This window comes from Phaenicophaeus curvirostris, chromosome 5 (genome assembly GCF_032191515.1).
Source record: "Phaenicophaeus curvirostris isolate KB17595 chromosome 5, BPBGC_Pcur_1.0, whole genome shotgun sequence".
In the NCBI taxonomy this organism is placed as follows: domain Eukaryota; kingdom Metazoa; phylum Chordata; class Aves; order Cuculiformes; family Cuculidae; genus Phaenicophaeus; species Phaenicophaeus curvirostris.
The window spans coordinates 63,325,122-63,337,200 of NC_091396.1; positions in this window are offsets into that span (position 1 = coordinate 63,325,122).

Genomic DNA, 12,079 nt, shown 5'->3' on the forward strand with positions numbered 1-12,079 from the left:
TATGATGATTCTATGATTTCTGTTTTCTATTCCTTGTTTTCTTCCAAGACTCTATCCCTAAGGAAGGGCCATCTTGGGCACTGATAGTGCTCAGTACATAATTGAATTGTAGTTAGTTTATATTTTAGAGCATTTTACAAATTGATAAAAATGTCTATAAAAATATAAAAAATATCACAGAATCATAGAATAGTTTGGGTTGGAAGGGACCTTAAAGATCATCCAGTTCCAACCCCTCTGCCACGGGCAGGGACACTTTTCCTGTAGCTTCTCATCTCTGTTCCTGCTGCACAAATAGAAATGGATAATTATACAATATTTAAGTAATAGAGGTCCTGAATCAAATGTTAGCAGGGCTATGGTGTTCTTCCTCAAACAAGAACCATTCTGTGTCTTCCAAATACTTACAAGAGGTATTATGTGTTTAAGGTACCTCTTCTTCTGATTGTAGGCTCAGTCTTTGAGCTGAGGTGGTTGGTGAGTGACTGATTAAGGCTGAGCTCCCACCGCCCTGCCCCTGTGTTTTCAGGTTCAGCATGCACAGGGTCTTTGATCAGCCATGTGGACAGGCTTTCCCAGCCTGGGATTGTAGCAAAGGTGAGAAGAGCAGCGAGTGAGAATTCATTTCATAGGTTGTAGCTCCGAGATCAGACCTGGGCACCCAGAAGATTGATATTCTTTCTAGTGAAGGGGAATGAAAGGATTTTTTCCTAGCATTTTAACATTATGCCTGTTTTCCTTTTGTTGTAAGCGTGAGGAGATTGAAGTAAGAGACCAGCAAGCAGAACATTAAGCAAATACTTACGATGCTGTAAGTTAACTCCTCATAAGTCAAAGAAGTACATGGTATGGGATTCACCATGAAGGACAATCATGGTGTTGAGCGCAGCAATAGTGAAATGTTGCTACAGTTGTTTTAGATGTAAGAAGGCAGCCTGCAGATATACACATCATCTTACAGTTCAACTGCTGAAGCGTTAGTGTGGATCATCATTTCTCAACCTGCTTTTAGCTGAGCTTTGCTTGAGAAAGTTGGAAACATTTGTGCTTCGTTGGTTGCTGTTCCTTGTGGTCCCTTCTATGTGATGTTGTCCTGGGGCTGCCACCACCTCTCGCTGGTGCTGCAGTGAGACCCAAGATAATAATCCTTCCAAACTCAGCTGACTTGATCCAGAGCCATTGGGATATCTTGAACTGCCCGTTGCTTTGTGTGCCAGCCCAGATCTGGCAAAGCCTTTTATCCAACCTGCTCTGTATCTCAGCCTTAGTCATCTTATCTTGTAGAGAACTAAGAAGCCTCCTCTGGGGTGTCCACCTTTCAAAGCTACCCATGTACTTTGCGTTCATTAAGTTACTTGGTGGCTTGCAATATCCAACCTTATAAGCACGTGTAACAGTTAATTCCTCATTTGTTTGAAAATCACTAAATGTTTGGACTGAGAAATAAAAACCTGAAGTAAAAAAGGCCAGAGGGAAATCTAATATTAAAGTGAATAAGCTGGCATTCCTTGGACGTGGTGTACTCGTATTAAATTCCACTCAGATATATACTATGGTTTCTATTGAAAGAGGCAAATCTGGATTATTCTATTTAGTTTTATATCCAAGAATACTTAAACAGATGCCAACCCTGCCTGTACTTGCATGGTGCAGTTGCACCATCAGCAGAAATGGGAGTTCTATGCGATTGGGCAGCTTTGGGAGGAGCAGAGGCACCCTGATAGCTCAGGTAGTGTCAACTTCTGTCCTTGTATCAGAGTTCTTCCTCAGAAAAGGGAATAATATCCAAAGAGTCTCTCTTCCTCTGTGATTCTGGGCTGCCAGATCATAGAATCATAGAATAACCAGGTTGGAAGAGACCCGTCGGATCATCGAGCCCAACCATTCCTATCAAACACTAAACCATGTCCCTCAGCACCTCGTCCACCTGCACCTTAAACACCTCCAGGGAAGGTGAATCAACCACCTCCCTGGGCAGCCTCTGCCAGTGCCCAATGACCCTTTCTGTGAAGAATTTTTTCCTAATGTCCAGCCTAAATCTCCCCTGGCGGATCTTGAGGCCATTCCCTCTTGTCCTGTCCCCGGTCACTTGGGAGAAGAGGCCAGCTCCCTCCTCTCTACAACCTCCTTTCAGGTAGTTATAGAGAGCAAGGAGGCCTCCTCTTTTCCAGGCTAAACACCCCCAGCTCTCTCAGCCGTTCCTCATAAGGCCTGTTCTCCAGCCCCCTCACCAGCTTCATTGCTCTTCTCTGGACTCGTTCCAGAGCCTCAACATCCTTCTTGTGGTGAGGGGCCCAGAACTGAACACAGGATTCGAGGAGCGGTCTCACCAGTGCCGAGTACAGAGGGAGAATAACCTCCCTGGCCCTGCTGGTCACGCCGTTTCTGATCCAAGCCAAGATGCCATTGGCCTTTGTGGCCCCCTGGGCCACTGCTGGCTCATGCTGGCTCAGATGAAGTGGTGTTGATTACTTGAAGTGATCAGAGATACATGTTACGGCCGTCTGCTGTGATTTTTGTTGTTGAATAATTCATTGTTCCTGCAGGCTGAAGGATCAGAAGTGAGGGAAGTTTGGTCTCCAGTAACTTTGGCTTCAACCCAATTTAAGAGGAGTACAACTTGGATAGAGCTAGAGAGAACTGTGGGTCATTTGAATGCAGTAATAATGGTGTCAAATGTGCAGGAGTGGGCTGTCCTGTGTGCCAAAAGACATGCCAGTGGGGAAGAAAACTGGCCTGGCTCAACAGAGAGCTTTGTCTCAGGTAAAAAAGGAGAGGTTTTGACCTTTGGAAGAAGGGGCAGGCAACTCAGGAGGACTGCAAGAACATCTTGAGGTAATGCAGGGAGTAAATTAGAAGGACCAAAGTCCAACTAGAAATTAATTTGGCTACTGCAGTAAAAGGCAATATAAAAGTTTCTATAAATATATTAGCAGCAAAAGGAGGGCTAAGGAGAATCTCCATCCTTTATTGGATGTGGGAGGAGACATAGTGACAAAAGATGAGGAAAAGCCTTGAGATACTTAATGCCTTCTTTGCCTCAGTTTTTAATAGCAAGACCAGTTGTTATCTGGGTGCCCAGCCCGCTGAGCTGGAGGGCAGGAATGGGGAGCCAAATGGAGCCCCCATAATCCAAGAGGAAATAGGTAATGATCTCCTACACCACTTAGATGCACACATATGTTTGGGGCCAGATGGGATCCACCTGAGAGTATGGAGGGAGCTGGCAGAAGTCCTTACCAAGCCACTTTCCATCATTTATTAACAGTCCTGGCTAACTGGGGAGGTCCCAGTTGACCGGAGGTTAGCAAATGTGACATCCATCTACAGGAAGGGCTGGAAGGAGGATCAGGGGAACTAAAGGCCTGTCAGTCTGACCTTCCTGCTGGGGAAGGATGCAAATCATCTTGAGTGCCATTATAAGGCATGTACAGAGCAACCAGGCAATCAGGCCCAGTCAGCATGGGTTTAAGAAAGGCAGGTCCTGCCTGACTAACCTGATCTCCTTCTATGACAAGGTGACTGGCTTGGTGGATGAGGGAAAGGTTGTGAGTGTTGTCTACCTAGGCTTTACTAAAGCTTTCAACCCCATTTCCCAAAGCATTCTCCTGGAGAAACTGGCCGCTTATGGCCTGGGCGGGCATACTCTTTGCTGTGTAAAAAACTGGCTGAATGGCTGGGCCCAAAGTGTTGTGGTGAACAGAGTTAAATCCAGTTGGTGGCTGGTCACAAGGAGTGTTCCCCAGGGCTCAGTGATGGGGCCGGTTCTGTTTATCAATGGGCTGGACAAGGGGATTGAGTGCACTCTCGATACGTTTGCAGACAACACCAAGTTGTGAGGGAGTGTTGAACTGATTGAAGGCAGGAAGGCTCTGTGGAGGAATCTGGACAGGCTGGATTGGTGGGTCAAGGTCAATGTTTGGGGTTCAACAAGGCCAAATGCAGAGTCCTGCACTTTGGTCAAAGCATCCCCCATGTGAGGCTATAGGCCTGGGGAGGAGCGACTGGAGAGCTGCCTGGCAGAAAAGGACCTGGGGGTGTTGGTTGACAGCAGTTGAACATGAGCCAGATGGCCAACAAGGCCAACAGCATCCTGGCTTGTATCAGAAATGGCATGGCCAGCAGGACCAGGGAAGTGATTCTCCCCCTGTAATCGGCATTGGTGAGGCTGCACCTCAAACTCTGTGTTCAGTTCTGGGCCCCTCACCCCAAGAAGGACACTGAGGGGCTGGAGTGTGTCCAGAGAAGAGCAATGGCGCTGGGGAAGGAACTGGAGCAGAAGTCTTATGAGGAGCAGCTGAAGGAAATGAGGCTGTTTAGTCTGGAGAGGAGGAGGCTGAGGGGAGACCTCATTGCTCTTTACAGCTCCCTGCGAGGAGATCATAGTGAGGTGGGTGTTGATCTCTTCTCTCAAGTAACAGGTGACGGGACGAGAAGCCTCAAGTTGCACCAGGGCAGGTTCAGACTGGATATTAGGAAAAATTTCTTCCCCCAAAGGGCTGTCAAGCCCTGGCACAAGGTGCCCAGGGAAGTGATGGAATCTCTGTCCCTGGAGGTATTTAAAAGACGTATGGATGTGTTACTTAGAGACATGGTTCAGGTGACTTGGAGGTGTTACATTAATGGTTGGACTCGATCTTAAGGGTCTTTTCCAACCTAAATGACTCTATGACTCTGTGGTATCTTTATGACATTGTGTAGGTTCTGTACATTTTTAAATGAAAAATCTCCCAAGAGAATACATTTAAAAGAGGGGATATACGTGTGACTGTTGAGAGATGTTTTTAAATACTGGAAATACACTGGCTTTCATTTGGAAGTTCAAGTCATTGTATCTCGATTTTGTTTTTCCTGGCTTAGGATGCGTGGAGAGACCAGCAGTGTTCTGGAGATGCCCAGGTTCTCTTCCCCAGGTGTGTTGCACCAGGGCTTAACAAACCTGTTCACTGTGTGGACGAGTGTGCTGGCTGTATTGCACCCAAAGGCAGCTTCATTCTGCTAAAGGTCTGTTGGTCATTTAAACAAGCTCTTAACTGAGCAATCTATACCGATGCATTTGTATCACTTCATGTAGATGGCTATCACAGTGATGTAGTGTGGCACTAATACTTATTAGTGCAGTAATGAGATCCCAGGCACAGTAATTGTATCCTGAGTAAATTATTCCTCTTAAAGAAGGTGCTAGGAAGGGGATGTGGGTTTGATGTAGCAATCCAGAGGAAGACACGCTTGTTCTCTTGGCTTTTAAGATCCTTGTTCGTATGAAAATACAGGCAAAACTGGTAGATGCTTCTACAAAGAACTAAGTGACTAAACTGCCAGCAACAATCCCGTCTTGTTAATTAGTTCAGCATCTCGGCTGCAGCTAAAACTCTATTTTGTGGCAAGGATGAGCCCTCAGTACTGTTTTTCAGGGCACCATAGCAGAGCGAGCTCTGTCTCCTGTAATGTGTGGCCCTGAGTTTCTCGGGGAAGAAGGAGCCTGGAGGAGTTGTTCTGACAATAAGCCCTGGTGTTCGAGGTCTCTTGCCTCAATCTGTGATTCAGCTGCCGTCATGAGCCAGTTGCCCTAGGAAATTACCTCTTGCACCTGCATGATTAGTGCCTGAATGTAAAATTGTATGTAACTGTGAAAAGCTTTCTTGAGTACTGCCACACTGGTGCGTATGAAAAACCTGCTGTGGAAAATAATCAGCGCTATTAGATTAATTATTTTTACTATTGTCTTCTCTTGTTTCGTTTTGACCTATTGTTGCTTAAATTCTTGCTAATAAAGGATCTGCATCATATCTGGTTGTGTTGGAAGCAAATCTTGAAAAATGCCTGCTTTGTGGAAAATATTGATAGCAATTGGATGTTCTTTTCTAAATACAGGAAGCGTAGTTACTGTTATAAAGAGCTTATATTTGTGCTTATGCACCTGTCCCCGTGAGAAAACATTCAAGCACAGAGTCAGACTCCAAAATAGCTCACAAAATAAATTGGAGAACATTTTAAATCTGTTTCCTTCCTGTTTTGATTCAAGTGGGGAGCATTCCCCAGGGACACTGACTCTGGAGAGTTTGGTTTGGGCATTATTATTTGAAATATAGGCAACTTTACATGCCTTGAAGAGGACAGGGAGTGCTTTGGCTGAAGAATTTGGATGCATTTACAGGGGTGCAGGGCAGTGTTCCTTCTTTGACAAAATAAAAGCTTAAAGGGCCACTGGGCTTGTGGACCCTAGAGCCAGGCTTCTAAAATATATTTTTAGAGGTTTGAATACACAAGTGAGGTATCAAGCGAAACATTTTCAGGCATGTACGACACATTAACTCAAATTTTGCACCGCAGCCTTGCTGATAATGGCTGTAGCACTGATGTAATATGCTTAGATCACCGTGAAATGGGTCCCGTTCAGTGCAGACGGGCAATTAAGGAGGACGTCTTGTGAGTGCGGTGGCGCGTCTGTGGATGCTCTGAGGCCCTGTGCTAGAAGCACTGCAGCAGCGAAAGCAGTGAGCCGTGTCAGGGTTTATAAAATGAAGTGCTGTGGCTTGCTTTTGCTCTAAGTAATGATGCCAGCACTTCCCAAGGGATCCATCTGTAGTCCGTAACATTCTTTGTGCGTTACTTTCTTGAAGTGTTCTTTTGGTTCCCATGCACGTGGGAGACAAGTGTGTACCATCTGGCCTGGATAAGGCCTTCCATGGTGCTGCTCAGCTGTAGAGATGACTCTTATGTAAATAGCAGTAGTCATAATTACCAGGGGAGCTTATCTAAAAACATCAGGTGGCTTTATTTTGAAAAGCAGCCTCTTGTGTGCCTTAGATAAGTTGACGTCATGATTGGTGGGGTTATGTAGTCATTAAAGAGACCTTCTGTTCACTTTCCATTTGTATGATCTATTGCTGATTGCTGTGATTGTGCACTGAGAAAGTTTGATCAATTATTCAGCAAGGGCGTTAGTCTAATCTGTCTCGAGGCTGGAGGACACTAACTCTACACACTGGTGCAGGTAGTTGCTATTTAGGCACTTGGGTTTTGTTCTGACTCTTCTTCATGTAGTTCTAGGAGAAGAATTCCCACTCAGAGGAGGATATTGTCAGCAATTTATCTGATATGTATGTAGTCAACCTATTACAGTGACTGTAAACAAATTGAATTAGGCATGTTTTATTCAGTCATGGATACTACATTAGCTGTGCTATCTGGAACGGACTTCTTGGATTTCTCCCTTTTGATGTGTAAGATAGACTGGTTTTGTGAGGAAGGTCAACAGTTGTTACCTTTGCCAACAGCAATGTTATCCATCAGTAGCGTGACCAGCTGCGGGACTCGGTTAAAGAAATGAAAAACAACCTTTGTGGCATCTGAAGAAGAAAAGATGCCATTTGCAAAGCTGCAAGAAGAGCAACTCACAGGAATCAAAATGGAAAAGACTAGGAAGAGAGTTGAAAGAGTACAAGTGGATTATGAAAAGCGTATCCATATAGACGTTGTACCAAAACTTGGATGTTTCCTCTGTGCGAGACTCCAGAACAAGTTCTGAAATGTGAAAATGTCCTGATTTTGGGTGAAACAAAATTAGGAATTTTGCTCTTCGCCATTTTGATGTTTCAGGTGATTCACAAGATGTACAGCAAGAGCACTGGGAAAGCATGCTGAAGGTTTATGGAAATATGAGCCTGGAGTGGAGGCAGAGCTGTGGGTTGTGAACAAAAAATAGAGGTTGAGACTGGAAGGAAGGTGGAAAGGAGAAAAAGAAAGAACACGTCTCCAGGAAAGCTCAGGGAGGTGGGATTGGGCCACAACACCACATTACCCTGAGAATAAAGTGCTTGCGCAGTTGAAACAAAAATGTTTGGTGACTGAACCTAAACCCAGTAATTTGCACACAGAGCCATACCTTTGTGGTATCTTGCTGTGATTGAAAGAAAAGAGCTTTCTAAAAGAAGTTATTGCTCTTTGGTGTGGTACTCTGTCTTTTTCTTTTTCATCAAGTCACTGGGGAATTCTGCAGATAGAGGGCATCTGCACACTGCTGATTCCTGCCAGTGTTGTGGATTTGGTCAGAAGATAAGCATTTGAGCCACTTTTCAAAGGTAGTTATCATAGTCTTGCAGTTGTTGTCTGCAGCAAGCAACCGGTAATTGATTTTTCTCTTTTTCAGTATTTATTTTTGCTCTGAGGAAGGCAAGGAAGTAAGGCTCACAGCAAAGAGTGAATCTCGGGAGTGGCTAGTGGAGGCCACCAGCCCTGCCAACAGATGGACCTGAGAGGAGGTAGCAGCTCCTTGACCTGCTACACAAAGGTCTGTGGCTCTCGAGCACTCCCTTTCTGCAGCATTTGCCTGATTTACTGATTGCAGACTGTTCCAACAGTTTGTGCTGTGTGAACTGCTGAAGGGAATTAATATAACTAATTAACACACAGCCAGAGTTGACAGGCAGATGCGTGGGTGCTTCAGGTATTTGTGCGCTGGCCAGATGTGCCTGGCTTCCTTGGGAAGCAGAGAGGGACCCAGTGTCCTGTGGCGCTCCGCACTGTACACAGCTGGATGAAAAAGGTGGCGACATCCAAAGGAATTTTGTAGTTTTGGCTCTTCATCTCTGTGTTTTGCGATTTCAGGAGGGACTTCAGTGAGGCAAAGATCTCTGGAGCTTTGCAGGGGCTGTGTTTGCTAAGATAAGGTGACTTTTCCTTTTTAATGGACTATCAAAAATGTGACTAAGATACCTCATTGCCTGCAGTGCTTGTGTTGGCTGCAGATGAGATATACTTCTTCTTTAGACCTCTGTCTTAAAGACTTCAATGGTTCTTTACTGGTTTTGCAGTGAGTTGTAACTGAAGTTACTTGATTGGTGTTGTGCTCATTCTCTTTTGAGAGCTAGCAGTGAACTACACGCAGCCCCTCTTCACCGTCAGTATTAATTAATTAATTAATAATTAATTTCTGCTCAAGCATGAGGTGTTTAGGTGAGGAGCACTTTGCAGCCCTGAAGGAAGTTAGGCACTGACTTATTGAGAATTTGTGACTCAAATGTTCAAGATACCGGGTGCCTCCCAGGAGTGGGGTGGGGTTTGAGCCTTAATTAGCCTTCATTAACATTGTTGGCCTGATGGGGTGAGGGGAAAGGTTTTTTTTCACAGCTGGTTAACAAACTATCAGTAACTAAGAGCCAGGACAGCCATTGGTAGAAGACTGTGGCTAGTGATGCTCAAGAAACACAGGTCTTAATAAAACTAAGTGCCAGTAGAGAGTTCCCCTCTGGGAAAGTATTAGAACGTGCTTTCTCAAATTCTGAGGTTGTAAATTGAAGAAAACCATGGGAAGGAGTGTGTGTTGGGAAGAGGACAGACACTGAGCTAAACAGAGGCCTTTGGAGAAAACATACTTGCTTCCTGCCAGCAAACATCTTCAGTGAAATTAGTGTGAGGGTCCCACCTATAGGCTGAGGTAAGATACGTGTGGTTATAAATGTTGTTTTCCATAATACCTTTACATGCATCTCCAAACCAAGTAACTGTGTTGTTTAACGTTTGAGTTGTAGTAAATGAGTGAAAAAACTCACTCAGCCCAGTTTCTGAGATTTATTTCAGAGGACTCGCAGTCATGAGACTTTCCATCCCTAGGGACAGAGCCTTAAAACTAGGGAGTGGGATTCTCTGGCAACATGGAAAATCCCAGGAAAGTTAAAGAACACCCGCACAGTATCAAAGTCAGTGCTTGAGTCAACGTGGGAGATGTTAGTGCAGGACTTCAGTTTGAAGGAGGCTTGTGTTTCTATGGCAAGTGCTAGATGGAATATTTTTGGCATGTATTAGAACAGTGAGTTAGAGGATCTGCATTTCAGGAGCTTCCAATGAATTTCTGGTAAGTATTGGATTTCCTATCTTGAGGCTGGGGACGTTGTTTGATTGGTTGGTTTGGAGTGTTTTTTTCTTTTGATCCTCTTTTGTACTGGACAAACTGAGCCTAAAACTTTTTGTCAGGGACTGGCAAAGGGGGATGAAACGCTTTCTGTTCTAAAATGGGTATTTCTTCTCTGTTTCCTAGTGACTCTCTGGAACCAACACTTTCTACCAATAACTGTTGTTGAAAATACTTAAGAGGCTTTGCTGTTTAAAGCCTGTTTTTTACTTAACATGCTCTGGTTATACTTTGTGCTTAAGAAACTTGGGTCAACCCTGAAGAATAGTGCAATCACCATAAAAATCATGTACAAAATGTTTGATGTGTGGGAGGGTTTTGTCCTGTTTCTTGTTTTGCAGCAGTTGAAATCCTCTGCATTTCTTTCCAGAGGAGCAGATGAAAGGAAATAAAGCATTGTTTTCATTGACACAAAGGACTGGAGAGTTATTTGTTATAGCAGCTGAGATTCTCACCTCATCATTTGCTTCAGGCACATTTAGGTAAAATACCTATTATTGTTTGATGAAGGCTTACATTTTAGTTGGTGAAGCTGTGATACTTGTGTTTAAACAGTCCTTTAAAAAAAGTGCTTGTTCCATGAAGCACTGGAATAATTACACGTTATTTTATTTTCCACTTGCAAAAATGACTTTAGAAGTTCTGTAACTTTGACTCTGCAATTATATTCATCAGTCTGCATGTGGGTGATACAGCTGCACGGGGAGCCCTGCTGAGAAATGAGTCCAGGCGGTTCTGTTGCGGTACTTCAAAGTAAAGGCTTGTTAAGGTTTTGCTGAAGCTGTAATCGATCGAGATTCACAAACGCTCACAGTGTTTTGCAGCACTGCTTTGGTGTTTGTTCTGCAGTTTGAATTACTTGATTTGTTACCTGCGCTTGAGTACAATGTTAATAAGCATCCCTCCCTCCTTAACTGGGATTCTTTATAATTTTATATGGTGTATCATAGGTTTTTCAATGAAAGCAGAGGACATTTTTTGACACTGGAGTCAGAAGACAGCCTGTAAACAAATTAAGGTGTATTCTTATTGGTGTCATTTATCTTGGGAAGTTCTACCGTGTTTCTTAAGGTTGTCCATGATGAGGGATCTGGAAGTACCATAAAGATGATCTGAGGGCTGGAGCACCTCCCCTGTGAGGACAGGCTGAGAGAGTTGGGGTTGTTCAGCCTGGAGAAGAGAAGGCTCCAGGGAGACCTTAGAGGAGCCTTTCAGTACTTAAAGGGCTGATAGGAAAGCTGGTGAGGGGCTTTTTATCAGGGATTGCAGGGGTAGGATGAGGAGGAACAGTTGTAAGTTGAAAGAGAGGAGATTTAGATGAGATTTTTTTAAAGAATCTTTTATTGTGAGGGTGGTGAGGCACTGAGACAGGTTGCCCAAGAAAGTCGTGGACACCCCATCCCTGGAGGTGTTCAAGAGCAGGTGGGATGAGGCTTTGAGCAACCTGATCCCGTGGGAGGTGTCCCTGCACGTGGCAGGGGATTGGAACTGAATGATCTTTAAGGTCCCTTCCAACCCAAACCATTTTATGATTACATGAAAAACAACTAATAACTTATACCTAGTAGTAACTCTGGCAACAGAGCTGCAGATCCTCTGTTAGGAGGAGTGGATTCAAAGTTTCCCAACAGGCAATTTCAGGGTGGGGAGGTGTGATTCTTGTGAGCACATTTGTTTTCAGTGCTTTCTCGGCAAGGACTGTGCAGAACACAGTCACGTGTTTGACTTGCTTAAGGCACAAGGACAGACCTCCAGAGCTGCTGTTCTTCTCCCCATTTGCTTTCCTGCTGCTTTCTTGCCTCTTTCCGGTTCAGTTCTTTATTCTCCTGAACTTTCCCCGTGTCCTGCCTGGCAGAGGGACACTGTCAGAGCTTCTGCTGTTGCCCTGGTTGTATTTTGTTCTCCCTTGAGATGAGGGGAAGGGAAGCCGGGTAAAGCTGGGCCCTTGGGAAGGAGAAGGAGCGCTTGCTCATATGATGTTGCTCAGCAACTCTTGCCTGCCAGGAGTCACCAAGGACTATTCATCGTGTCCCTTGCTGAAACTAGTAGATGAGTAATAGGCAGTCTGGGACCTCTCACGTTCATTTTGAGCATTAAATCCATGACTAGATGGTTCCAGAGTTGGGGCAATGGAAGATTAGGAGTTCTGCTTGGGATGCTCACTCA